Source organism: Stomoxys calcitrans, chromosome 1 (assembly GCF_963082655.1).
Source record: "Stomoxys calcitrans chromosome 1, idStoCalc2.1, whole genome shotgun sequence".
Lineage (NCBI taxonomy): Eukaryota > Metazoa > Arthropoda > Insecta > Diptera > Muscidae > Stomoxys > Stomoxys calcitrans.
Genome location: NC_081552.1, coordinates 54,325,863 through 54,353,270, shown reverse-complemented (window position 1 = coordinate 54,353,270; position 27,408 = coordinate 54,325,863). Strand labels below are relative to the sequence as shown.

The 27,408-nt window shown below is 38.3% G+C and overlaps 1 protein-coding gene across 3 annotated transcripts in view; it reads left to right on the top strand.

Moving 5' to 3' along the window:
• LOC106090504 (uncharacterized) overlaps positions 1–27,408 on the top strand; it is a 196,575-nt gene that overhangs the window by 129,812 nt on the left and 39,355 nt on the right. The window contains exon 1 of one of the 3 annotated variants that reach the window (XM_013256716.2): positions 6,736–6,756. The exons of the other annotated variants lie outside the window; for them this stretch is intronic. The gene's annotated coding sequence lies outside the window, so the exon portion shown is untranslated. Of the gene's footprint in view, positions 1–6,735; positions 6,757–27,408 lie in introns of those variants that run through there. 3 annotated transcript variants of the gene reach the window in all.

The window sequence follows — 27,408 nt, the reverse complement described above, 5'->3', positions numbered from 1 at the left end:
CCGTCCGTCTGTCTGTCGAAAGCACGCTAACTTCCGAAGGAGTAAAGCTAGCCGCTTGAAATTTTGCACAAATACTTCTTATTAGTGTAGGTCGGTTGGTATTGTAAATGGGCCATATCGGTCCATGTTTTGATATAGCTGCCATATAAACCTATCTTGGGTCTTGACTTCTTGAGCCTCTAGAGTGCGCAATTCTTATCCGATTGGAATGAAATTTTGGACGATGTGTTTTGTTATGATATCCAACAAATGTGCCAAGTATGGTTCAAATCGGTTCATAATCTGATATAGCTGCCATATAAACCGATCTTGGGTCTTGACTTCTTGAGCCTCTAGAGTGCGCAATTCTTATCCGATTTGAATGAATTTTGGCACGACGTGTTTTGTTATGATGTCCAACAACTGTGCCAAGTATGGTTCAAATCGGTTCATAATCTGATATAGCTGCCATATAAACCGATCTTGGGTCTTGACTTCTTGAGCCTCTAGAGTGCCCAATTCTTATCCGATTTGAATGAATTTTGGCACGACGTGTTTTGTTTTGATATCCAACAACTGTGCTAAATATGGTTCAAATCGGTCCATAATCTGATATAGCTGCCATATAAACCGATCTTGGGTCTTGAATTCTTGAGCCTCTAGAGTGCGAAATTCTTATCCGATTGGAATGAAATTTTGCACGACGTGTTTTGTTACGATATCCAACAACTGTGCTAAGTATGGTTGAAATCGGTCCATAACCTGATATAGCTGCCATATAAACCGATCTTGGGTCTTGACTTCTTAAGCCTCTAGAGTGCGCAATTCTAATCCGATTACAATGAAATTTTGCACGACGTGTTTTGTTATGATATTCAACAACTGTGCCAAGTATGGTCCTAATCGGTCCATAACCTGATATAGCTGCCATATAAACCGATCTTGGGTCTTGACTTCTTAAGCCTCTAAAGTGCGCAATTCTTATCAGATTGGAATGAAATTTTGCACGACATGTTTTTTTTATGATATCCAACAAGTATGCCAAAAATGGTTCAAATCGGCTCATAAACTGATATAGCTGTCATATAAACAGATTTGGGGACTTGACTTCTTGTGCTTCTAGAGGACGCAATTCCTACCTGATTTGGCTGAAATTTTGCATGACGTTTTTTATTTTTTCTTTCAACCACTGTGTCAAATAAGGTTTAAATCGGTTCATAACTTGATATAGCTGCCATGTAAACCGATCTGGGATCTTGACTTCTTGAGCCTCTAGAAGTCGCAATTATTATCCGATTTGCCTGAAATTTTGTACGATGGATCCTCTCTTGACCATCAACATACATGTTGATTATGGTCTAAATCTGTTTATAGCCCGATACAGCTCCCATATAAATCGATCTCTCTATTTTACTTCTTGAGCCCCCAAAGGGCGCAATTCTTACTCGAATTGGCTGACACTCTACACAGGTCTCCAACATATAATTTAATAGTGGTCTAAACCGGATCATATCTTTATATCGCTCTAATAGCAGAGCAAATCTTTTCTTATATCACTTTTTGCTTAAGAAGAGATGTCGGGTAAAGAACTCGACAACTGCGCTCCATGGTGGAGGGTATATAAGATTCGGCCCGGCCGAACTTAGCACGCTTTTACTTGTTTATTTATATTTATATTATTCCAATACTTACCTTCAAAAGTGTCCGTCTGTAAATAAAGGGTGATTTTTTTGAGGTTAGGATTTTCATGCATTAGTATTTGACAGATCACGTGGGATTTCAGACATGGTGTCAAAGAGAAAGATGCTCAGTATGCTTTGACATTTCATCATGAATAGACTTACTAACGAGCAACGCTTGCAAATCATTGAATTTTATTACCAAAATCAGTGTTCGGTTCGAAATGTGTTCAAATTTTGACAAATTTTGTTCAGCGATGAGGCTCATTTCTGGTTGAATGGCTACGTAAATAAGCAAAATTGCCGCATTTGGAGTGAAGAGCAACCAGAAGCCGTTCAAGAACTGCCCATGCATCCCGAAAAATGCACTGTTTGGTGTGGTTTGTACGCTGGTGGAATCATTGGACCGTATTTTTTCAAAGATGCTGTTGGACGCAACGTTACGGTGAATGAACACATTTCGAACCGAACACTGATTTTGGTAATAAAATTCAATGATTTGCAAGCGTTGCTCGTTAGTAAGTCTATTCATGATGAAATGTCAAAGCATACTGAGCATCTTTCTCTTTGACACCATGTCTGAAATCCCACGTGATCTGTCAAATACTAATGCATGAAAATCCTAACCTCAAAGAATCACCCTTTAGTAGTAGAAATTCTTTGCGTTAAAATATACCATCATTGCATAAAATGTAGATCGCATTTCAATTTTAAAAGTTCCTGCAAACAAAGTTAAATAAATATCAGTAAAAAGAACAATAATTTTTGTTTTCATTGTTTGAACAGAAAGAAGAGTCGGATATCGTGAGTCACCAAATTTACCTTGGTAATTTATTTCATATTTTTGCAGCTCAGGTAAATAGTGGAAAATGTAAATAACGGATTTTCCTTTTTAAATAAGAATTTGTGTCAGTAATAAACCTTTAAAGAAGTTTCTAACATGGATATTTTTATCCTATACAAAGTGAAGTTACAAATCAAACGTTCTTGTATTATGATATTCTAAGTTTTTAATCATGTGATTATTGTATGACTGACAAACAACGTGTTTAAAAAACACTCTTATAATTGCATTAAAGCTGTTTAGTATTACTGAGAAGAATGGATTTAATCATCTCTGTCGCAAAATTTTCGAGAGGAGAGTCTCAGTGAGGAGTCAGGTGGCACTGGCTCTTAACTAAATACTGAGTGCCAATGATACTCGAGATGACAAGGCGAGTTATTGGCGCCTTCAAATAACCAATGGCCAACATCAGCGTCTGTTCCCAGGTTAGGGGCGGCTGGCGGCGAGCGTCGGATCTTGGAGCAAGCGGCTCGCCACAACGAGGGATACATGCAATCCCACAAACCCATGCGGTTGGGGCGCTGGGCCAGTAACCCGCCCCCGGAAAACATATAACTACTATGAAAAACAAAAGAATAGTAAAAACGGACCCCCCCAACGTTGACGACCCACGCAAACGAAAAAAGGACCATGATTTGCGGATCTGCACCTGGAATGTCCGCACTCTTTATAGAGAAGGTGCAGTATACGCGCTGGCGGATGTATTAGAGAAGTACAAGGCAGACATAACCGCCTTACAGGAAGTGCGATGGACTGGGAATGGCGTCACTACAACACCAAACGGTGACGAACTATACTATAGCTGCCATAACACGAGGCATGAATTTGGCTGCGGATTTGTGGTTAGTCGAAGACTGAAACACCTAGTCTCCAGCTTTACTCCGGTGGATGAGAGGCTAGCCACAATCCGCATAAAAGCCAAATTCTTCAATATCAGTCTTATTTGTGCTCATGCCCCGACGGAAGACAAAGACGAGCAGACCAAGGATATTTTCTACGAGCGCCTAGAAAGAGAATATGACCGCTGCCCCGCCCATGATATTAAAATCGTTCTGGGAGATTTTAATGCGAAAATAGGGAAGGAAGAAATTTTTGGTCCAACAGTCGGAAAGTTTATCCTCCACGAGATAACGTCCAGTAATGGGTTGAGGCTGATAGATTTCGCCGCGGCAAAAATCATGGTAACTACCATAGCACCAGATTTCAACATAAAAATATCCACAAAGCCACATGGCTGTCACCCGATCAAAACACGAGAAACCAAATTGATCACGTTGTGATAGATGGAATGCATTCATCCAGCGTGTTAGATGTACGATCGATCCGTGGAGCGAATATAGATTCGGATCATTACCTTGTTGCAGCAAAGGTTCGCACCCGTTTGAACATGGCGAGGAAAGTACGATCTGACACTGCACGGAAGCTGGACATTGAAAAGCTGCAGACACAACAATTGGCAGCGGCATACTCCACTCGACTGACCCAACTGCTTGATGAAAGCACTCCTTGTTCCGATGATATAATGGCGCAGTGGGACACTATTGCCCACTCCATGGAAAATTCCGCGAAATCCGTGCTTGGGTACCGGAAGCCTCCTCCAAGAAACCCATGGTACGACCAAGAATGTCGAGATGCTATTGAAGCCAAGAATGCGGCATATAGAGCAACCCTGCAATCAGTAGCAACGCGCCAGATGAAGGAGAGGTATCGGGAGAAAAGGAGAGAGGAGAAACGTCTATTCCGCAGAAAGAAAAAAAAAATAGAAAGACGTGAGTGTGAGCGAATTGAGATGTACAGGAGTCAGAATGAAGTCCGGAAATTCTACCAAAGAATTAAACATCAAACCGATGGCTTTGATGGAGGCACATCCTCCTGCAGAGACAAAGAAGGAAATCTGGTAACTGACACAGATAACATGCTGAGGATATGAAAAGAACATTTTACCCAACTGCTGGTGTCCGTTGTTGGTGGCGAAGAGGATACCGCAGAACCAATCCCTGATGATGGTATAGAATGTTTACCTCCTAGTCAGAATGAGGTGAAAGTAGCAGTGACACTACTAAAGAACAACAAGGCAACAGGAGCCGACGGGTTACCCGCTGAACTATTTAAGACCGGAGGCGACACGCTAATAAGGCGTATGCATCAGCTTATCTGCGCAATCTGGCTAGAAGAACGCATACCCGATGATTGGAACCGCAGCGTACTATGTCCCGTACACAAGAAAGGAGACAAGACGGAATGTTCCAACTACAGAGGAATAAGTCTCCTCCCTATTTCATACAAGATACTCTCGAGCGTACTGTGTGAAAGATTAAAACCTAAAGTCAATGAGATAATTGGCCCCTATCAATGCGGCTTTAGATCTGGTAAATCCATCCTGGACCAGATATTCACACTGCGCCAAATCCTGGAAAAGACCCGAGAAGGACAAATCAACACCTTTAGCATCTCTTTGTTGACTACAAAGCCGCCTTCGATGCTCCTTTACGTTCGAAGGTATTTCAAGCCATGTCTGACTTTGGTATCCCTGCAAAATTAATAAGACTCCGCAGGATGACACTTGCTGATACGCGTTCTTCAGTAAGAATAGGAAAGAATCTCTCCGAACCATTTAATACCAAACGAGGTTTCAGAAAAGGAGACAGCCTATCGTGTGATCTCTTTAATATCCTGCTGGAGTAGATTATACGAGATGCAGATGTGAATAGATATGGCACACTAATCACAAGAGAACACATGCTACTCGCCTATGCCAACGACATCGATATCATAGGTCGGTCACCAGAAGTAGTAACTGCAGCCTTTGAAAGAATCAAAAGAGAGTCAGTGAAAATGGGTCTGGCAGTAAATGGTGATAAGACGAAATGGATAGTTTCAGCTCCCAAAAAGCCTTGCACAATCGAGCAGTTAAGAAAATGGAGAAAGTTGGGAACCACAACTTTGAGACAGTCAGTAACTGTATATACCTCGGCACCGCCGTAACCGAAACGAATGACATCAGTTTTGAGATTAAGCAAAGAATAATACTGGCAAACAGATGCTACTTTGGACTAAGTAAGCAGTTTAGAAACAAGGTCACTTCTCGACAGATGAAGATTAAGCTATACAAGACACTGATACTACCCGTGTTGTTATATGGTTCTGAAGCATGGGTACTTGTGAAAGCAGATGAGACAGTGTTTGGAGTATTTGAGAGAAAGATTCTTCGTAAAATATATATAAAATATATTTGCGTTAACGGAGAATATAGGCAACGTATGAACCACAAGCTGTATGAGCTGTATGACGACGATAGCATAGTTAGACGCATCAAAATACAACGGCTGCGTTGGCTATGTCATATTGTCAGAATAGATGAAGAAGCTCCAGCAAAGAAATCTTTTGAAGGCAAACACGGTGGTACGCGCAAGCCGGGAAGACCAAAAGCCCGATGGAAAGATCAAGTTGTGGGAGACACCTCGAAACTTGGTGTCAGAGATTTTAGAATGAGCGCAGAAGATCGAGGCGCTTGGAACGCTATTCTACGTTCGGCTAGTGGAACAAATATTCTGTCATAGCCAATTAATGTAAGTGAAATAAGTATTGGCAAAGTACCGTGCCATTTCTATCAGTGTTATATTTGCCAGTAGTAGTAGGTGGATTCTGTGGTTTAGAGTGCATTATGGTCGACATAGCCCAACTTTTGCCTAACCTTACTTGTTTTTAAATCATTTAAGTACCTTCAAGTATTTTCCTTACCACTCAACTACTGTACTTCCATTCTCCGATCACAAGTAATGGTAACGTAACGAACAAAGAAACAATCAGTAAGAGTGTTTTAAACATTTCTCGAGTATTAGGATGCATAACAAACAATATACATAAATTAATTTTATAAATTGACATAAAATAAGATAGAAAAGCAACAACGAAAAAAGAAAGTAAACAAATAATGAGCCCACAAACCTAATAAAATCAACTTTCTTTGCAGGTTATGTATGTAGTGTAAATGGGAGACAATAATGATTGTGGCAAAGTGTGCTATGGGTTAAGTTCGTGGTGGCAAAGAAAATTGAGCTTTGCCATAGATGGGAGGTTTAAAGGTATTCCTTTTCGCCTGCAATAAAAGCAACAATTGAACACAATTCATGCATCTCCATATAGTGATATATGAAACTTTTCAAATTGAATTTTACTTAATTTGCTTTTTTATTCTTCTTTTTATTTTCAGGTATGCCAAAACTTTTCAAGCTGCAAACCAAACATTGTTAGGTAAGATCATGATTTTGTTATAGAGTTAAGGTCAGTAGCTTAGCTTTTGGCGGTTTATCATTCCAATGATATGTTGTGTACATTTTCTCAACACGACATGAAAATGACAACTGATTACTGTAGTTTTAAATTAAAAACAAGTAAAAACGTGCTAGGTTCCGCCGGTCCTACTCTTGGAACCCACCACCATGGATTCATTTAAAAAAAGTACACTTTACTGTTGAATCAGCCAAAAATTGAAACTTTTAGGCGCCGTAGAAGACTAATCGAGTTTATATGGGAGCTAAATCACGTTATAGACCGATTAGGACGGTACTTGGTACGTTTTTGTGGAGTCTTAGCATATCGTAGCATTCTTAGTCTAAGCATTCCGTAGCTGATAAGAAATAATTGAACTAACAACGAGCATATATTGGGTTGCCCAAAAAGTAATTGCGGATTTTTCATAAAGTCGGCGTTGACAAATTTTTTCACAGCCTGTGACTCTGTAATTGCATTCTTTCTTCTCTCAGTTATCAGCTGTTACTTTTAGCTTGCTTTAGAAAAAAGTGTAAAAAAGTATATTTGATGAAAGTTCATTCTAAGTTTTATTAAAAATGCATTTACTTTCTTTTAAAAAATCCGCAAGTACTTTTTGGGCAACCCAATAATTCTTTAGCGCTGTCGGAAGTTCAATATTTCACAAATGTAGGTCATTTTAATTAGTGTTGATATTCAAAACGTTTTGAGTGTAGGAAAAATTTCTTTAAAATTTTCTTAAAAAAAAAACATTTAATTGAAATTTTATCTTAAGAAAAAATAATTTCGGGCTACGTCCCTGGCTCCCATACAAAGCCGATCTCCTGATTCTTCTTCTTATGTTGTCTTGAGTCTATAGAAGGGGTGATTTTTTTGAGGTTAGGATTTTCATGCATTAGTATTTGACAGATCACGTGGGATTTCAGACATGGTGTCAAAGAGAAAGATGCTCAGTATGCTTTGACATTTCATCATGAATAGACTTACTAACGAGCAACGCTTGCAAATCATTGAATTTTATTACCAAAATCAGTGTTCGGTTCGAAATGTGTTCATTCACCGTAACGTTGCGTCCAACAGCATCTTTGAAAAAATACGGTCCAATGATTCCACCAGCGTACAAACCACACCAAACAGTGCATTTTTCGGGATGCATGGGCAGTTCTTGAACGGCTTCTGGTTGCTCTTCACTCCAAATGCGGCAATTTTGCTTATTTACGTAGCCATTCAACCAGAAATGAGCCTCATCGCTGAACAAAATTTGTCAAAATTTGAACACATTTCGAACCGAACACTGATTTTGGTAATAAAATTCAATGATTTGCAAGCGTTGCTCGTTAGTAAGTCTATTCATGATGAAATGTCAAAGCATACTGAGCATCTTTCTCTTTGACACCATGTCTGAAATCCCACGTGATCTGCCAAATACTAATGCATGAAAATCCTAACCTCAAAAAAATCACCCTTTATATATATATATATATATATATATATATATATATATATATATATATATATATATATATAAACATATATATATATATATATATATATATATATATTTATATATTTAAGATCTATTCAAATTATTCATGGTACATCGGTTGGAGGTCATAGGAGAAATCAACGTGCAAAGTTTTATCCAAATTTGATAAGAATTGCGCCTTCTACAGGCTAAAGCAGTATAATCGGGAGATCGGTTTATTTGGGGTAGGTTTTGGACCAAATCGAACTATACTCGGTACATCGGTTGGAGGTCATAAGATAAATCAACGTGCACAATTTCACACAATATATTTTTTTTTTTATTTACTTGGAGTATATTAAATATACTACAGTAAAATATGACCAATAGTAAACTGTTCAGTGTGAACATAGGGCACCAACAAGCTTTCTTTATCTAGCTCTATCATTGGCCAAAGCCTTAGCCTGATTCCATGATATATGGGTTGATTCCAACTCTGTTTTCGTGAGGCGGATCCATGTGTTTTTCAGCTTTCCCTCCTTCGCTGTCCTTGCGGGTTTCAGTACAGGAAATTTCTTCCATATCATTGTGCGGTCGGCGTAGGATATGACCCAACCAAGTTCATTTTCTCTTCCGGATTTCTACATGGACAGGGGAAGTGTTTGTTCTTATTTCCAAGTTGTACAACCATATAATAAACCAGTAAGGAAAGGCAAAAGTCAGGTTGTGCCGACTTTGTTATACCCTTCACTTACCCTATAAGTACAAAGTGGGAGTTATATCTAATTCTCAACCAATTTTGATGTACCTCGGTGGATGTGTCCAGCTGGGCTATTAAACAATTCGTATCAAATTTCGAGCAAATATGTTTAAACTGCAATAAATACGATTGACAAATGACAACATTACTGCAAACTACCCAAAATCTGACGAACATATACTACATCTACATGTGAAACGATTTTGACCAAACTTCTTAGATATTGTGGTCAGTATCGAGGAAAAAAGCACTGTGCACAATTTTGGCAAAATTGGTCAATAAATGCGCTTGCAGCGGCTCTTGGAGTGAAAATCTGGCGATATACATTTATGACAGGTATATCTAAATCTTAACCAATTTCTATGAAATTCATCAGTAATATTAAAAGTCATAAGTAAATCCTTCTTGCCAAATTTCGAGAGAATCGGTTAACAAATGAGCACTTTATTGCAATATTTCTCAAAATTGGACGAACATATATATAGGAGATATATCTTAATCTGAACCGATTTCGACCAAACTTCTTAGATATTGTGGATAAACGTCGAGGAAAGCGTTGTACAAAATTTTAGCAAGATTGGTCAATAAGTTGCTTGCAGTAGCCATAGAAGTGAAAATCGGGCGATATACATATCTAAATCTGAACCGATTTCTATGAAATTCCCCAGTCAAGTCAAGAGTCATAAACAAATCCTTTCTGCAAAATTTCGAGAAAATAAGTTAAGAAATGACCACTTTATATTTCTCAAAATCGGGCGAACATATATATGACAGCTATATCTACATCTTAACCGATTTCGACCGAAAGTTATAGATATTGTAAAAGTTGTCACGGAAAGCGTTGTACAAAATTTTGGGAAGGTTGGTCGATAAATGGCTTGCAGTGGATTTAGGAGTGAGAATCGGCCGATATATATATATATGGGAGATATATTGTATCTAAATCTGAACCGGTTTCTATGAAATTCACCAGTAATGTCGAGAGTCAAGAAAATCGTTCCTACCAAATTTCAAGAGAATCGGTTAACAAAGGGCCATTTTATTGCATTATTACTGTAAATCGGGCAAACATATATATGAGAGCTATATCCAAATCTGATCCGATTTTTTTCCAATTTCAATCCACAAGTCTCTAGACTTGTGGTTTGCACACAGATTATCATGGACAGACGGGCATAGCTAAATCGGATCAGAAAGTGATTCTGAGTCGATCGGTATACTTATCAATGGGGTTGTCTCTCTTCCTTCTGGGTGTTACAAACAAATGCATTTGATTTTCTAATCCGCGTCAATTTGGTCTTTGTTTTAGGCTTAGGTTAGGTTAGGTTACGTTGAAAAGAGGGTGCAGATATTAATCCGCCCCATGTCACTATTGACATACACTTAAGTATTCGACTTGTTGTGCGCTCTAAACACTATAAAGTAACCTCTAAAAAGAAAGTTTTAAGTTAAGAATTCCGTGCTACTTACAAAATCCCTAATTGGTTCATGTCTGATATTGTGTCTCCACCTAAGTGCCGGGCAATGACAAAGCCGGGCAATGACAAAGGAAATTCTCCAACGTCTCATCATCTTCCCCGCATGCCCTACGCATGCCCTCACTTGCCACACCGATTTTACATAAGTGAGCTCGTAGTCTTATGAGTCCTGTTATGATACCTGAGTCTGTAGAAGGCGTAATTTTAACGGGATTTGAGTGAAATTTTGCACGTTGATTTCTCCTATGACCTCCAACTGATGTACCGAGTATAGTTCTAATCGGTCCAAAACCTGCTATAGCTTCTACATAAACCGATCTCCCGATTAAACTTCTTGTGCCTGTATAAGGCTCAATTCTTATCATATGTGGGATCTCTAGCAGAAGTATTGAGTATGGTCCCGATAAGACTTTTTGTGCCTCAAGAAGGTGCAATTTTTGTCATATTTGGGTGAAATTTTGCACGATAATTTTTTCAATGACTTCCAACTGTTACCCTTAGTATAGTCCGAAACGGCCTATAACATGGTATGGTTAGGTTAGGTTGAAAAAAGGATGCGGGTATTAATCAGTCCCATGCCACTATGGACATAAACCTAAGCTAGTAATCGACTTGTTGTGCGCTCTACATACCAAAAAACGAAAAATTAAATCAAATTGGCCCACCTTTGTCTCATGAACAAGCAGATTTCAGTCTTCTCTGAGTTAATATTTAACCTTCAGGTTCGGATCCTTACCCCTTAGAAGTATTACAACATCGTCTGCATAGCAGACGGTTTCAAATCCCTCTTCAGTCAGCATCCGTAATAAGTTACTTATTTTGGTCATCCATAGGAGTGGCGATAAATTGCCCCCGTGTGGCGTGCCTTGTGCCACTTTCTCCCTTATATTAATGCCATGAGACCCACCGACCTTCACATGACATAGGCATGCAGTTTGTATCTGAGCAGTTCGCTGGATGTCCTACTCTTATCATCGTATCCACAATACTTTCCACGGTTTTGTGGAAAGAAAGGACGTAAGGCTTTTAGGTCTGTAGGCTTTTGGTGTCACATAACTTGCCTTGCCGGGCTTGAGAATAAATACCACCCTTGACTCCTGCCATGCTTTCGGAATATATGCAAGTCTCTGGCACGCTGTGAAAATAGGGGCCAGATCGGGCGCCAGATAGACGGCCTCCTTTGGTAGTAATGCTGGAAGTATTCCATCCGGTTCGGGTGACTTAAATGGTTTGTAGCTCCTCAAGGCTTCCTTGACCATAAATTCCGTTATGATAAGCCTACGATCAACCTGATTATTCCAAGATTCCGTTATCTCCGTGAGTCCTGTCGTACCCTGTGAAAAACGCGTTTTACACTCTCACTCCCATGTCGTCTACTAACGTTTCAGTTTGGATATGGGTTTTTGAGAGAAAGTTTTTCATTAACGCTTTCGACCTGTTCGCAAATAAGCTTCAAGGTGGCACGTTTTGCCGCTCTGGCAATTTTCCCAGGAAACTTCCGCTTTTTTACGACGTGCTCAGTTTTAAAGACTGCGGACCTCTTTTCCAATGTTACGAATCTCCCCGGTCATTCAGGGTTTTTCTTGGGATGATTTCCTTTCTCGAGGACAACTGTCTTCGAAAGACTCCACTATTGCAGTTGTAATCCTGTTGACATTTTCTTCAATGTCTGAACAACCTAAATAATCTTGCCCAAGACTTCTACTGATCGGTCTTCCGAATTTTGGCCAGTTGGTTTTAACATTATTACGGAAACTTATTGGATTTGGCGCTGGCCGTACTTTTCTAATTCTGATGAAACGATGGGCAGAGAAGAAGTGCACCTTGGAGACCCTCCAACCCTGAACCTCATCGACCAGATTTTTCGAACATATTGTCACATCTAAAACCTCCTCCCTAATCCTGTTAACAAAGATCGCGATGTTACCAATATTTAGTGTTAGCAGGTCGTTAGTATTCAAGAATTCTGCCTGGGCTTGGCCCCGCTTATTAATGTTGGTACTACCCCACGAAATGTGGTGAGAGTTCGCATCACACCCTATTGGTGCCTCATTTCATGTCTGCTTTGCTATCCCCACCAACCGTTGCTGCTCCGAAGTAGGTGGCAGTGTCGGAGAGTCGAAAGGCAGATAAAGTGATGCCAGGTATGCTTCACCGTCTCCCTGTCTCATCCGACGTTGATATCTCTGAGAAAAATATAAAATTTTTATCTGGATAGTCGTCCATTAGATGGTCTTCGTAGGATTGGTGATGGTCTCATCGTCTGCTCCCTGTTCTTTGGGCCGCATTTAGTTTCCCGTCACTGCACTGCCTGATTTTTTAATATTAGGATCTTTGCCTATCCGAATTTTGAGAATGTCGGTAATGGTTTCATCATCGAGTCCCATGATATAGGTCCCATATAAACCGAGCTCCCGATTTTGCTCCTTGATCCTCTTGACCTCTGCCAAATCAAAGTAATTCTTAACTAAACAAACAAAACCACAAGAATTTTTTGTAATGATCTTCCATTTTCCTTTTTATATCTACCACCCTAATTCATAGCCATTCTGTTTGTTACACCTCGAAACAGTGATCTGACAATTTGAGTTGATATAGCCATGTCCGTCTGTCGAAATCACGATAGCATTCGAACGATTGAAGATATCCGCTTAATATTTTGGGGATTGCAAATGGGCCACTTAAAAATTTGGATATAGCCCCCATATAAATCGATCCCCGGATTTGACTTGCTGGCCTTCTAGAGACCTCAATTTTCATCCGAATTGGCTGAAATTCGGCACAAGAACTTCAATTCTGACTTTCAGCATCCGTGTCAAGTATAGGGTTTATGAATTAATAAATTCTCCATCGAGTCCTGGATTTGACTACTTGAGCCTCTGAGACCTCAATTTTTATCCGTTTTGGATGGACAAGGACTTCTGCTTTGACTTTCAACATCCGTGTCAAGTAAGGGCCAACTCGATCTATACACCAATTTCTGAATTTGACTTCTTGGGCCCCTATAGGCCTCAATTTTCAACCGATTTGACTGAAATTTGGCACCATGACTTCTGTTCTGACTTCCAACATCCTTCCCTTGCCTCCAAGACTCACAGCAAATCTTACACGGACTTCTTGAGACCACAGAAGCTTCAATCTATGCTCTATTTGATTATTACAAATTACTAATTTGATGGTTTCTATATAAAAGTACAAACTGAGGTCATAAGGGTAAATTTTTAGCGGAATCCATGGGACCAAGTTTCAGCCAGGCCGAACATAGTAGGTTTTTACTTGTTTGGTTTCTGCCGAAATAGAAATCGTGCAAAGAACTTGAAAAATGAGATCCATGGTGGTGGAGGGTACATAAGATTCGACCCAGTCGAATTTAACTCGCTGTTATTTGTTATTCCAAAATCCAAAGAAAAAAATAAATTAAAACGTGCTAAGTTTGGACGGGCCGAATCCTTGGTACCCACCACCATGGATTGCGCTGAAAATGTACCCTAATTGACTGAGTTTGTATTTGAATTATTTGGTTGCAACAAATCGGTAATTTATGGAGACTTCAATGGTGACACTAACCGAATCGGTTAATATCACCATATCAACCGATTCGTATAAAATTTGGCACTGTTGTTAGGTTCTAGGGTCAAATTTCCACCAAATCTGGTAAATATTTTCTGGGGTATCAAGAAGTCAAATCAGGGGATCGGTTTATATGGTGGCTATATCAGTTTATAGACCGACTAGGTCCTACTTGGCATGGATGTTGGAAGTCACAACACTTGTCTTTGTTCCAAATTTAAGCCAAATCGGTTGAAAATTAAGGCTTCTATGGGCTCAAGAAGTCAAAACCGGGGATCGGTCTTGATCGGCATTTGTTCCAAATTTCAGCCAAATCTGGTGAAACTTGAGGCTCCTAGGGGGTCAAGAAGTCAAATCGGGGGATAGATTTTAATGGGGGATATATCCAAATCTGAACCGACATAGCCCAATTGCAATCCCCAATGACCTACATCAATAAAAAGTATTTGTGCAAAATTTCAAGCGGCTAGCTTTATGCGTTAGACCGCCATAGTCATGTCGACAGACGGACATGGCTATATCAACTCAGAATGTAAGAGTTGATCAAGAATATATACATTTTATGGGGTCGCAGATCAATATTTCGAAGTGTAACAAAATAGAATGACTAGATAAGTATATCCCCATCCTATGGTGGTGAGTATAAAAATCAATTTTGTCTTTGCCTAAAAACGTGGCATGGGCAAAATTTGATGACAATTGGTCAACAGGTGCAACCTCTACCTTGATCAGAGAGAAGGGGTGATAAGACTCAGGTTGTTAGACACTTGAATTTTTTTTTCGAAAACTTTCCACATTTTTGAGTTTCAATCTAATGTTCTAGTTTAAAATTTTCTTTAAACATATACGCAATATGTTAACTTTCTTTTTTTTGTCGAAATTCGATTTTAGTAGAAAGTTTTGCCAACATTTATTTTTTCAGAATATTTTATCAAAAATTGAGTTTTGTAAAAAAATTTTGCCAAAATTACATATTTGCCGAAAATTGTATCTAAGTTTTATTTCGAACATTTCCAGCTCGAGATCATATTCAATGCTTTGTATTCAAAGTATATAGCATAGCAAAGAAATTACATTATATTGGGTTGCCCAAAAAGTAATTGCGGATTTTTTAAAAGAAAGTAAATGAATTTTTAATAAAACTTAGAATGAACTTTAATCAAATATACTTTTTTTACACTTTTTTTCTAAAGCAAGCTAAAATTAACAGCTGATAACTGACAGAAGAAAGAATGCAATTACGGAGTCACAAGCTGTGAAAAAATTTGTCAACGCCGACTATATGAAAAATCCGCAATTACTTTTTGGGCAACCCAATATATGTTGGGCAAGGTGTGTTTGTATTCAAAACACTTTGAGTGGCCAGGTGTATAGCGATTTGTGGTACGCCATGTATCTTTATCAACACCTTTGTCAAGTTGATTAAGGTGCCCTACATACCCAAAGATTATTGAGTTTGGTGTAGAGTACGCTTTTGTTTCGAAGCAGGGCTCAATAAATCCTTTAAGATAGAAGAAAGTCTTACTCTATTGTGGAAAGGCAGATTTTCTTCTTTCTTACTGCGCTAGGGGGAGTTAGAGGACTCATGAGCCCTGTCTTAAAGAATGTAGATCACCTTAATAAATTTGATTTGATTTGATGAAAGATATTGGTGAAAATACATGGTGTTTCAGAAATCGTGATCCACCATGCCAGAGAAAGTGTTTTGAATGACACTTGCCCAACTTTTATAACTTCTTTGCAATGTTATTCTTTGAATATAAACCGTTGAATATGATCTCGAGCTGGAGATGATCGAAAAATTACGAATAGATTTTTAGAAGCAAAATAAAGGAGCGCAAACAGATAAATTTTATTATTCGTAGTATATTTTAATTAAAATTGATTTTTGAAAAAGTTGTATGAAAGATTTGATTTTTGCAATACAATTTTATTGAAAATGTCGTACAAACCATTCAGTTTTTTTTTTTGGATTTTTTGTTTGCTTTTCCTTTCCTCTTTACTTTTATAAAATGCAAAGTCCACTTTTTGTGTGTGAAGGGCCACGATACGTGGGCTTTGCCCTATTTTTATTTTTAACTCCAATGCAGCTATAATTATATAATAAATTACCGTTCCAGTTTTCAAAAATGTGATTTGAAATGCAATTTATTTCCCACCACTTAAAAAAAGTGTTAAGCTATCATGCGGCATGTACAATATATGCATAAGGAAGATAAGAAAAGCAATTTAAAATTTTTGTTTAGTTTTGTGGAAAATTGCGGCAATTAAGTTGCGTTTCAGTTACAGTTTTGGGATTTCGTTTCATTTAAGCTCACAAAACAAAAACAAAGGCAACGAACTACTTCGTCACCACCACCACAACTACTGCGACGACAGCAAAGCGAAAAATGTAGGTAAAAGTTAAATAAACTTTTGCCAAGGAAACCCTTCTATTTATGCTAGTTGTTGTTGTTGTGGTTGTTGTTTGTTTGAAAGTGAAATGAGGATGAGTAGTGAGTGAGTGTATAAGGGGGGCCAGAAATCCCCATGCAAGTGGTTTTTGGGGGAGTTTTTTATTTTGTTGTTATTGTTGACTGTAGTGTGAACTGTTACATTTGCCTTCACCATGGTAACAAGTGCATTGCATGTGCCAACACTCACCACCTTACCAACATCATGGGCAAATTAAAACACCTTTCTTCAACACCCTTCCGTTCTAAAAACTGGTAACTTTTGCAGATGTTTATATAACCCAGCAAACTTTTTGAATTGCTTTACTAAATATTCTTGGTTAGCAAAAGTTGTATAAGGGTAAATGATGGAGAAGGAATATGCCTTCTATTGTAGTTCCTATCGTTGAATCATTCCAATCGCTTTAGAAAGCCCAACAACTTGCGAATGTTCACATCCGCTAAATTAGACAAGTTCTCACAAAAATGAGAACCTAAAGTGGAAAAACCTTCAGCTTGCCAGTGCGGGACACACACATACAGCACATTTTCTATAGTCTTTTCTTCTTCGATGCCCTCACAGCTTCTAAAAAAGTCGTTCCTTGCAACCTTCAGCCTGTCACCATGTTTTCCGGTTAGTCAGTGCCTTGTCATGACGGACACAATGAGTCAGACGTCTGTTCTAGCCAGCGACAGCAAAGCAGTACACCTCTTCAAGTCTAGATTCGACCACATAATTTTGAAGTGTTCACAACCACCCCTTTGGGACCATCTGTCATTCATGGCACTTCGGACCTGATGATGAAGACATAGCTTATATGTCGCTAGAGGCATACCCACAGATTCCAGTTCCCCTGGAATGTGTAAAGTAGTTCCTAGTTTCGCAAGCTCATCTGCTCTACAATTTCCTAGGATATCTTAGTGGCCCGGCACCCGGAACAGGTGAATTTTGAACTGTTCAGCCATCTCCTTGAGAGACAGTCGGGACAGACGAGAGCTGTCTTTGAATTCAGATATACGTTCTACAGGGACTTAATGGCTGTCTGGCTATCTGAGAAGATATTTATGCCAATCGTCGTTATGGCGTTATATCTTAGCCCACCACTTCATTAATTGCAAGGATATCCGCTTGATACACACTGCAGTGGTCGGGTAACCTTTTCAGTTCTTCAGAGTACATCCCAAAGCCCACCTGTTCGTCTAGTTTGGAACCATCCGTATAGAAGTCTATGTAACTTCTATTACTAGAGATATTGTAGTTCTAATGGGTTCTATCACTAGTACAGTACTTATTATCAAAAGGCGGTTCAGGCAATTTGTAATCCACACTGACTGGAATATGGGACAATATCCGCAGGCACCACATGACCAAAGCGAAAGCTCCCTTAGCTTCACAGCAGTGGTTGCAGCAATTTGTCTAGCTTCAATGTCCAGAGGCATTAGGTGTACCATTAAATTCAGTGCATCAGATGCTGTCGTCCTCAGCGTGGCTGTGATGCACAAACAAGATATTCATTGGATACGGCTGAGTAATGAACAGTGGATGGTTTTTTGAAGCGCTGTCCACTAGACCACAACACCATATAGCATTTTAGTTCTGACAACAGTAGTGCATGCCAGGCGGTTCAAACCCCCATCTTTTGCCAATGGCTCACTTGCAAGTGTATTGGGCAAAACTTCCATTTCTTGCCCTTGCTAATTTGAAGTTAACTTTCCCGTCCAGGAAGACATCCAGGTATTTTCGCTTTCAGTAAATGGAACATTCTCTCCTCCCAAAGAGACAGGTGCCACTGTGGGTAACTTGTATCTCTTGCTGAAAAGAACTGCTTCTGTCTTGCACGGATTTTCGCCTGGACCACTTTCTGTATTCCACTTCGCTGTTGCTCTAAGAGTTTCCTGAATTATTGCTCAAAGAGTGCTGGGAAACTTTCTCCTAACCGCAATAGCCACGGCACACTATGGGCGAAATGACTGATTCAGCGCAGCAAAACTCAATTTTCAACTTGTCTAAATCGGAAAAATTATACCTCAATCGATTACAAACTTTCCCCTGATCTTAGAAATCGATTCTTCATTGATTGATTTGGTCCAGTAGAACAGCTGTAGGTTGTCATACCGAACATATTTTCAGCGGGTGCATACTAAGCATTACCATGTGTTTTTATACCCACCACCGTAGGAAAGGGGGTATATTACTTATTCATTCCGTTTGCAACACATCGAAATATCAATTTCAGACCCTACAAAGTACATATATTTCGGATCGTCGTAAAATTCTATATGACGATTTAACGATGTCGGTGTGTCTGTCCGTCCGTCTGTTGTAATCATTCTACAGCCTTCAAAAATTGAGATATTAAGCTGAAATTTGGAACAGAAACGTCTTTTTGATGCAAGCAGGCTAAGTTCTTGAATGGGCCAAATCGGAGCATATTTGCATATAGCTGCTGTATAGACCGACCTGGTGATAAAGGGTCTAATACCCATAAATGATTTTTTTTTTATCCGATTTCGCTGAAATTTTTATCAGTGAGTAGCTTAAGACCCAAATATGGTTCAGATCGGACTATATTTAAATATAGCTGCTATATATACCTGTCTGCTGGGTTCAGCCTCCCAACATCTGACCTAAATATGGTTCAGATCGGACTATATCTAGATATAGCTGCCATATAGACCGATCTCCCGATTTAGGGTCTGAAGCCCATAAAAGTTTTATTTTTTAAATATCGCTGAAATTTGAAACGGTGAGTAGTTTTACGCCTCCCAACATAGGACCCAAATATGGTTCAGATCGGACTATATTTAGATATAGCTGCCATATAGACCGATATCCAAATAAAGGGTTTGAAGCCCATAAAGTCATTATTTTTTAACAGATTTCGCTGAAATTTGAAACAGTGAGTAGTTTTATGCCTCCCAACATAGGACCCAAATAAGGTTCAGATCGGACTATATTTAGATATAGCTGCCATATAGACTGATCTGCCGATAAAGGGTCTTAAGCCCATAAAAGTTTTATTTTTTATCCGATTTCGCTGAAATTTAGAACATTGGGAAGTTGTGAGTCTCCCGACATCCGTTCCAAATGTAGTTCGGATCGGATTTTATTTAGATATAGCTGCCATACAGACCGATCTCCTGATAAAGAGTATGAAGCCCATAAAAGCATAATTTTTTATCCGATTTCGCTGAAATTCGCCGAATTTGGTTGCATAAGTTATCCAATTTTCACCGGATTGTGACGAAAGCGGGTTTACATATGTGCCCGAAAGTTCGGCCGGGCCGAACTTTGGATATCTATATATATATATATATATATATATATATATATATATATATATATATATATATATATATATATATATATATATATATATATATATATATATATATATATATATATATATATATATATATATATATTTTTTTTTTTATTTTTTTTTTTTGTCAACTGTTATTTTATATTAACAGTTGTTATATTATTTTAATGTAGCTAAACCAAAACTACAAAGAAAAAAACCAAAATATAACTTCCCTGGATGGAACTTGGGAGATTTGCGGGGATTCAATATAAATTCTCTTCTTTTTCTTTAACTATTTAATATGTTTTCTTATACATTTTTCTTCATATGAGTATGTGTTTTCATTTCGCTCCTCAAATGTCCGTATCTCGAAATAAATACTACCCATTACGAAAAATTTTGAAGCCTTTTTAGAGTAGGCAAGAAATGGACTCCAAAGACCCAACAGCTGCGGTTTGGCGTTAGACCTTAGCATGTTGTCCTCTCCTCCTATAGGTGTGGGTGCGGCGAAATCGCGACGGAACGCATGATGGTAGTGTTAAACAAGCTAAACCAAGATTTGGTCGTGAAGAAATGCGAGGTTTTCCACAGGGAGGAGAAGGAGGAATGTATTCTCCTTGTGGTGGGCATTGATTAAGTCTCCGTGGCAAGTTTAGTTAAGCCTAAAGGCATGACGTATTACGGGGCCATGGCTGTCTTTTTCAAGATTGGGAAGACTAGGATAGGCAAATATCCTCATATAGACGGTGCAGTGACTGGACACTTGATAACGCCTAACGGACAGGGGGCTGACGACGAGACAATCACCGACTTTTGATGAAAACGCGTTTTCCACAGGGTATGACGGAACTCACGAAGACATCGGAATCTTGGAATAATGAGGTTGATCGAAGGCTTATCATAACGGAATAATTTACTCCGAGGGAATAAATACTACCTTTGCCTTCTGCAAAGGAGGGACCGACACATTGATCCAATCCTTTGACCAGTAGCGGGTGGACCGGGTCCTTAGAGACTGGATAAAGCATATGCTAAGGAACAGATGGATAAATTGTCCCATGACATAAATATAAGGGAAAATGTGGCACAGGACACTCCATAGGGGGGCATTTTGTCACCACAACTTTGGGTGACCGCCATAAATAACCTATTATGGATGCTGACTGAGGAGGGACTTGAACCCGTCTGCTATGCAGACGATGTTATTATACTTCTTAGGGGTAAGGATCCCAACTATCTATGCAGAAGGACGTCGGGTGTGAACATCTTTACGGACAGTAAAATTGCCATGAGGGCAATAACAACCAGGATGGTAAGATCACGAACAGTGTTGGAATGTAAGAAAGAGATTAACGCCTTCTCTGAGGATGGCACAATCCGCATCGTTTGGGTGCCGGGCCATAACGTAGTAAGGGAAAATGAAAGGGCAGACGATTTGGCGGTGAAGGCCAGAGGACTGCAGTCAATAAACTTGGTTAACCGGCAGCCTTTCGGGTCGACGCAGTCCGAGTTAAGGGCGTGGGCGACGAACGCACAGGTAACACTGTGGAATAGCAAAACAGTCGGTAGGACGGCGAAAATCCTATGGGGGATCCGGATCGTGAGAGGACGAGGCTATAACTGAAAGGAAGTAAGAAGGATGTCAGTATAGCTCTCGGTATCATAACGGGAGACATGGGACTACGAGCTCACTTATGCAAAATCGGTGCGGCAAGTGATAGCATGTGTAGGGCATGTGTCCGGCTTTCGCGGTTAAAAGACACCTAAGGTGGGGACACAATATCAGACATGAACCTACTTAGGGGCGTGGCATGGAAAACATGGTTACTTTTTTAGTATTTAGAGTGCACAGCAAGCCGATTACTGGCTTAGGTGCATGTCCACAGTGGAATGGATCGGATTAATATCCCCACCCTCTTTTTCAACCTAACCTAACCTACACCTTTTTCTTACAGAGACAATAATATATTGTTAATGACTATATTCCACGGTAGAGCAGACAGTACACCTCCTTTAAGTGTTCAAATGCTGACCCCTTCAGATCCCAGGCCTGTCTTAATGCATCTTTTAGCAAGTAAGTTATTAATAAACTTACGATAGTGTTGATGCCTGGAAAATTCAGCTCCTTCATGATTGACGTTGGTTTTACATTACTGAAACCAACCTCAATATCAAGAAATGCTACCATTATACATTCGTTAACAGCTAAAAAACCCTCTATAAAGGTGTCTAGGCGGGGAAGAGCTGTTTCAGTGCTCTTACTATATGCATGCTTTTGCCGAGACAGGCAATCATCAGGAATATTGGCCCTATAGCATGCTTCTATCAATCTATTCAGAGTCTTCAGCAAGGACGACAATCTTTCGCATTCGAGTGGCAAAGTTTTTTTGCTTTTGGAATGAAAACGACCTCTGTGTCCCTCAATCCCACAGTTTAGAGGCCTCAGATGCATCCTCCAAGGAAGTGCAAAATTCCACCCAGGACTTGTTTCAAGCTTTTCTTAGCTAGACCTTATATTTTCTTAGCTCAGTCTTGTGGCTTTCGCTCTGTTGAAGAGTTTTCTGCTGCCCTTCCTTAGACCAACCATTTCAAGAAGTCCTATCGGTTTATATGCGAGCTGCATCAAGTTATAAACCTATTTGGACTATAATTTTCACAATTGGTTGGAAATCAAGCCAAAACACCTTGTGAAAAATTTCAGCCCAATCGAATAAGAATTGTGCCCTCTATAGGTTCAAAAATTCAACATCCGAGATCGGTTTATATGACAGCTTTATTAGGTTATTTCGCCGATTTGGAGCATTCTTGGTACAATTATTGGAAGTCAAAACAATACACCTTATGTAAAATTTTAGCCAAATCGAATAAGAATTGCTCCCTCTAGATGCTCAAGAAGATCTAGGTTTATATGACAGCTATATCAAAACATGAACTGATACGGGCCATTCACAATCCCAACCGACCTACACTAATAGCAAATATATTTGTAAAATTTCAATCTGCTTAGCTTTACTCCTTCGAAAAACACCGTGCTTTCAACAGACGAATAGACACACAGACAGATGGACATGGCTAAATCGATTTGGAATGTTAAGACGATCAAGAATGTATATACTTTTATGGGTCTCAGATCAATATTTTGATGTGTTACAAACAGAATGACTGACTAAATATACACCCATCCTATGGTGGAGGGCATAAACAAATTTCTCTAGAAACAAAGTTTCGAATAACCACCAGTCGTATAACGAGCAGCCCAGCAGAATGAGGCCAGACATAAGGTATTTTACTTCTCCAAAATCTGATGAGGCCACCGCAGCGCAGAGCTTAGTATGTTCGCCTATGAGGCTGAACGCCTGTTCCAATTCTGGCGTGAACAATTTTCAGCGGAGGTTATCCACTCCTAATGCTGACGACATTTGTGAGGTACTTTGCTATATAAAAGCTTTTCCCCAAAGAGGCGCCACACTGTGGCACGCCTTTCGGACTCGGCTCTAAAAGGAGCCCACTTATCACTTATCATTATTGTGCATTCCTCGTATGAACGATGGTAAAGCCTAATGGTTCTGAGATTGAAAAAAGCTTTTATTGGATTCGTGACACACATGGTTTTGTTTTTTCCCTAGCATAGTGCGAGCAGTAGGTGGATACAAAATTTAATTTTATATATTGAGCAAAATTAAGACACTCAGAAAAAAATACAGTTAATTCTTGCAGAGGTCCCACGCTTAGAACAACAATTTGACTATATTTGAAATGTTTCGAGTGATTATTTCTGTAACTAAATGCATACCTAAGAATATCTAATATCTATAACTTAGTGCAGTGGTTAACTTCTGAGAACTAACCTTAAGGGCTACATTTTAATGCAGAAATATAACAAATTTGGCGAAGTCAATTTTTTTTCAAAATTAAGCATATTTTGAGCCATCAGGCTTGAAGCCTGATGGCTCAAAATTTGAATAAGGGGCTTAAGGAGGCTTCCCAATCGTGCTTATTTTGCTTTTAGCAAAAAATTGATTTATAAAATTTCCCGATTTTTTTTTTACTTTTTTTTGTGAAATCTTTTTTGTTTGGTTTTAAATCTTATTTAAGAGAAAACTCTTTCAAAACTTTGGTTTTAAAGAAATTTTTTCATAATCATCTATTAAGAGTAAACCTTAGACTTTTTTTTCGAAAAAAAAAAAACATTTTAATAAACTCCTTCAAATTTTATTTTTTAAAAAAATTTCCTTGGAGTAAATTTTTTTAAAAGAAATTTTGATTTTGTTTAGTAATGAAATCACCATTTGGTTTTAAATCAAAATGTTTTCAAAAATGTTGTTCGAAACCTTAACCGGACTGCAGTTTCTGGAATTTCATCCCTTCATTTGCGGTATTCTTCGACAAATTACTCAGTCAATCATCCAAGTTATGCGCTAAGGGTTGATACTCTATTCGGCTTTTTACGTGAACAACTATCAAATTTCATATACAATAAAACGTATAAGCTTAAACCATATGTAATAAATAAATGAATTTTTAAAGCTAATGGCTTAAAAGAGGTACTTAAAAACATTTCATACTAGTGTAATATAAATGTAAGATTAAGCTAGTACCAAAATTTTCATGTCAATATGTTTAGAAAAATTATGATATTTAGTTAAAGTTGTTCGCAAAAATTCTGAAAGCTGAATAGAATACTCTGCTTTAAGCCTAGTACTGGCTCTGACTTTTCACACGAACAACTGTCAAAACGAACTATAAAAAAACGGTGGAGAAGATAATGCGAACATATTCCGTACAAGTGGTACTGAGTTCTATGAGCAAAATAGTAGCGACATGTCGATGCATTAGGATAAATTTCGCACAATTTTAATTGCAAATTTAATTAAATGCTCACGAAATGGGCCGAAACAACACTGCTTCAATACTGTTGTCGTTGTTATTGTTTGACTTTTGCCTATGTTCTGACAAAGAAAAGGGTCCGTCTAAATGTGGAAACACTGATGCTCATAACATCAAGGAAAGAAGTCAGTACTAATTATGAAAACATTTTGATTTTCATACAGCTGCAATATTTGCGTAGAGACTCCATTAGGTTTGTCATTGTTGCATAAGCAAGCTAACATCGTTGTACGCCACGTTTCATCTGTGTTTTTTTTTTTTTTTGGTACCCCTCTACACCTTTTTGTTGTCCCGATCGGATCATTCAACAAAAAGGTGTAGAGGTCTATCAAAACTCACTGTTTAAAATTTCATCAAAATCGGATGAAAAATTCATCTTTTATGGGCTCAATACTCTATATCAGAAGATCGGTCTGTATGGCAGTCATATCCCAATATGGTCCAATCTGGATGATGAGGGGTACCAAAACGAACTGTTTCAAATTTCATCATAATCTGATGAAAAATGAGGAATTTACTATCTAAACACTTATAGTCTAGAGATCGGTCTATATAGCGGTTATATATAACTAACGTCCGATTTCATAAGATCAAAAGGCAGGTTTACATACAAAGAATCATCAAAAAATTTTTTATACCCATGATATCTGCAAAATTTTAACTACCCAGCTGTTGGGTGTATGTTTACCCGGGTAAATACTTTTTGGGTATGACCGTCATGACATTTTAAGTCGATCTAGCCATGTCTGTCCGTCTGTCTGTCGAAAGCATGCTTACTTTCGACGAGGTAAAGCTAGGCGCTTGAAATTTTGCACAAATACTCTTATTAGTGTAGGTTGGTTGGGATTGTAAATGGACTATATCGGTCCATATTGTGATATAGCTGCTATATAAACCGATCTTGGGTCTTGACTTCTTCTGCGTTTTTAATACACATTTTGTGATCTTTTTTGTTTAATATTTGTTTGAAATTACTGATGTTAGAAAAAAGCTTTTTGAAATTTTGTTGTTAGAGCATTTGGAAAAATTTAGCTTTTTGCGAAAATTTGTTTAAAATTTTCTTTGGAGAATATTTTTTTGGAAAAGTTGTTTTTAGAGAAAAATCCTGTCTGCTAACCAATAATGTATATATATTCTTGATCGTCTTGACAGTGTTAGTCAATCTAGCCATGTATCCGCTTGAAATTTTGTTCTTCAATGCATAAAGTAGATCTAGCAATGTCCGTCTGTCGAAATCACGATAGAATTCCTACGAGTGAAGATAATCCGATCTTTGGATTTGACTTCTTGAGCTCGTAGAAACCTGAACTTTCCGCTGATTTGGATGAAATTCAACAGAAGGACTTCTGTTGACTTCCAACTTTGCACACTCGCACCAAATCCAATAAAGATATGTTCGTTAATAGATATAGGCCTCTCTAAAATCGATACCCCAATATGACTTCTTGAGACCATAGAGGACTCAATCTATATCCGATTCGGTTGTTACAAAATAATTAAAATACAGCTGAGGTAATACAGGCATCTTTTTAGAGGAATCCATGGTGGTGGGTATCCAAGATTCGGCCCGGCCGAACGTTTTCATGTGTTTTGAAAATTTTTTTTTCAAAATTTTGTTTTTTGTGAAAGTTTTTCAAAAAGTTTTTTAAAGCTGATTTTATGAATTTTTTTAAGAAAATTATTTAGTTTTTTTTTAACACTCTATATATATATATATATATAAATTTTTTTAAATATTTCAAAAAAATTTTTTGTTTTTATTTGATTTTTTCGAATTTTCTTTTTTAATACCTACATTAATTTTTTTTTTTCATTTCTTTGAAGTTACTGGCTTTAGAGCAAATTCTTTCAACAAATTTAATTGAAAATTTTATTTTTTTTTTTAATTTGTTTGATATTTTATCTGTTCACGCTCTTCTATTGTGATCTTTCAAATCTTTTCGTAATTTTTCGAACATCATCCAGCTCAAGATCATATTCAAAGCTTTCTATTCAAAGATTGGCATAGCAAAGAACTTATAAAATTTAAGCAAGTGTGTGTTGTTATTCGAAACACTTTGACTGGCTATTGTGTCATGATTTCTGTTACGCCATGTTACTTCCTCAGCACCTATGACAAATTGATTAAGGTGCCCTATATACCCAAGGACTATTGAGTACGGTGTACAGCACGCTTGTGTTTTGAAACTGGGCTCAATGAGTCTTCCAAATCTCCTTGGCGCAGCAAGAGAGAAGAAAGCCTTACTTTCCACAATTCGGATACAAACTCATCATTAATCCTAAAAACAACAAACACATTGAACATTCTTTGAATGTCATTGCAAGTGCTTTTTTTGTGCGTAAGCTATATTGACCTACACAGCGTAGGGCAGGTTCGTTCTTTAAAATCTTTTCGTGATTTTTGAAACATCTTCTTGCTCGAGATCATATTCAATGCTTTCTATTCATAAAAAGCATAGCAAAGAACTTATAAAAGTTGAGCAAGTGTATGTTGTTATTCGAAACGCGTTCGGTTTACAAACAAACTGAACGAATAGGCTCGTCGCTGTGCTGTAGGTCAATGCAGCCTACGCACAAAAAGGCGTAGGCTGCACCACCGAAGGATGGGGGTATACACGTTTGCAACACATCGAAATATCCATTTCCGACCCTTTAAAGTATATATTGTCTTGATCAGCGTAAAAATCTAAGACGATCTAGACATGTCCGTCCGTCTGTCTGTTGAAATCACGCTACA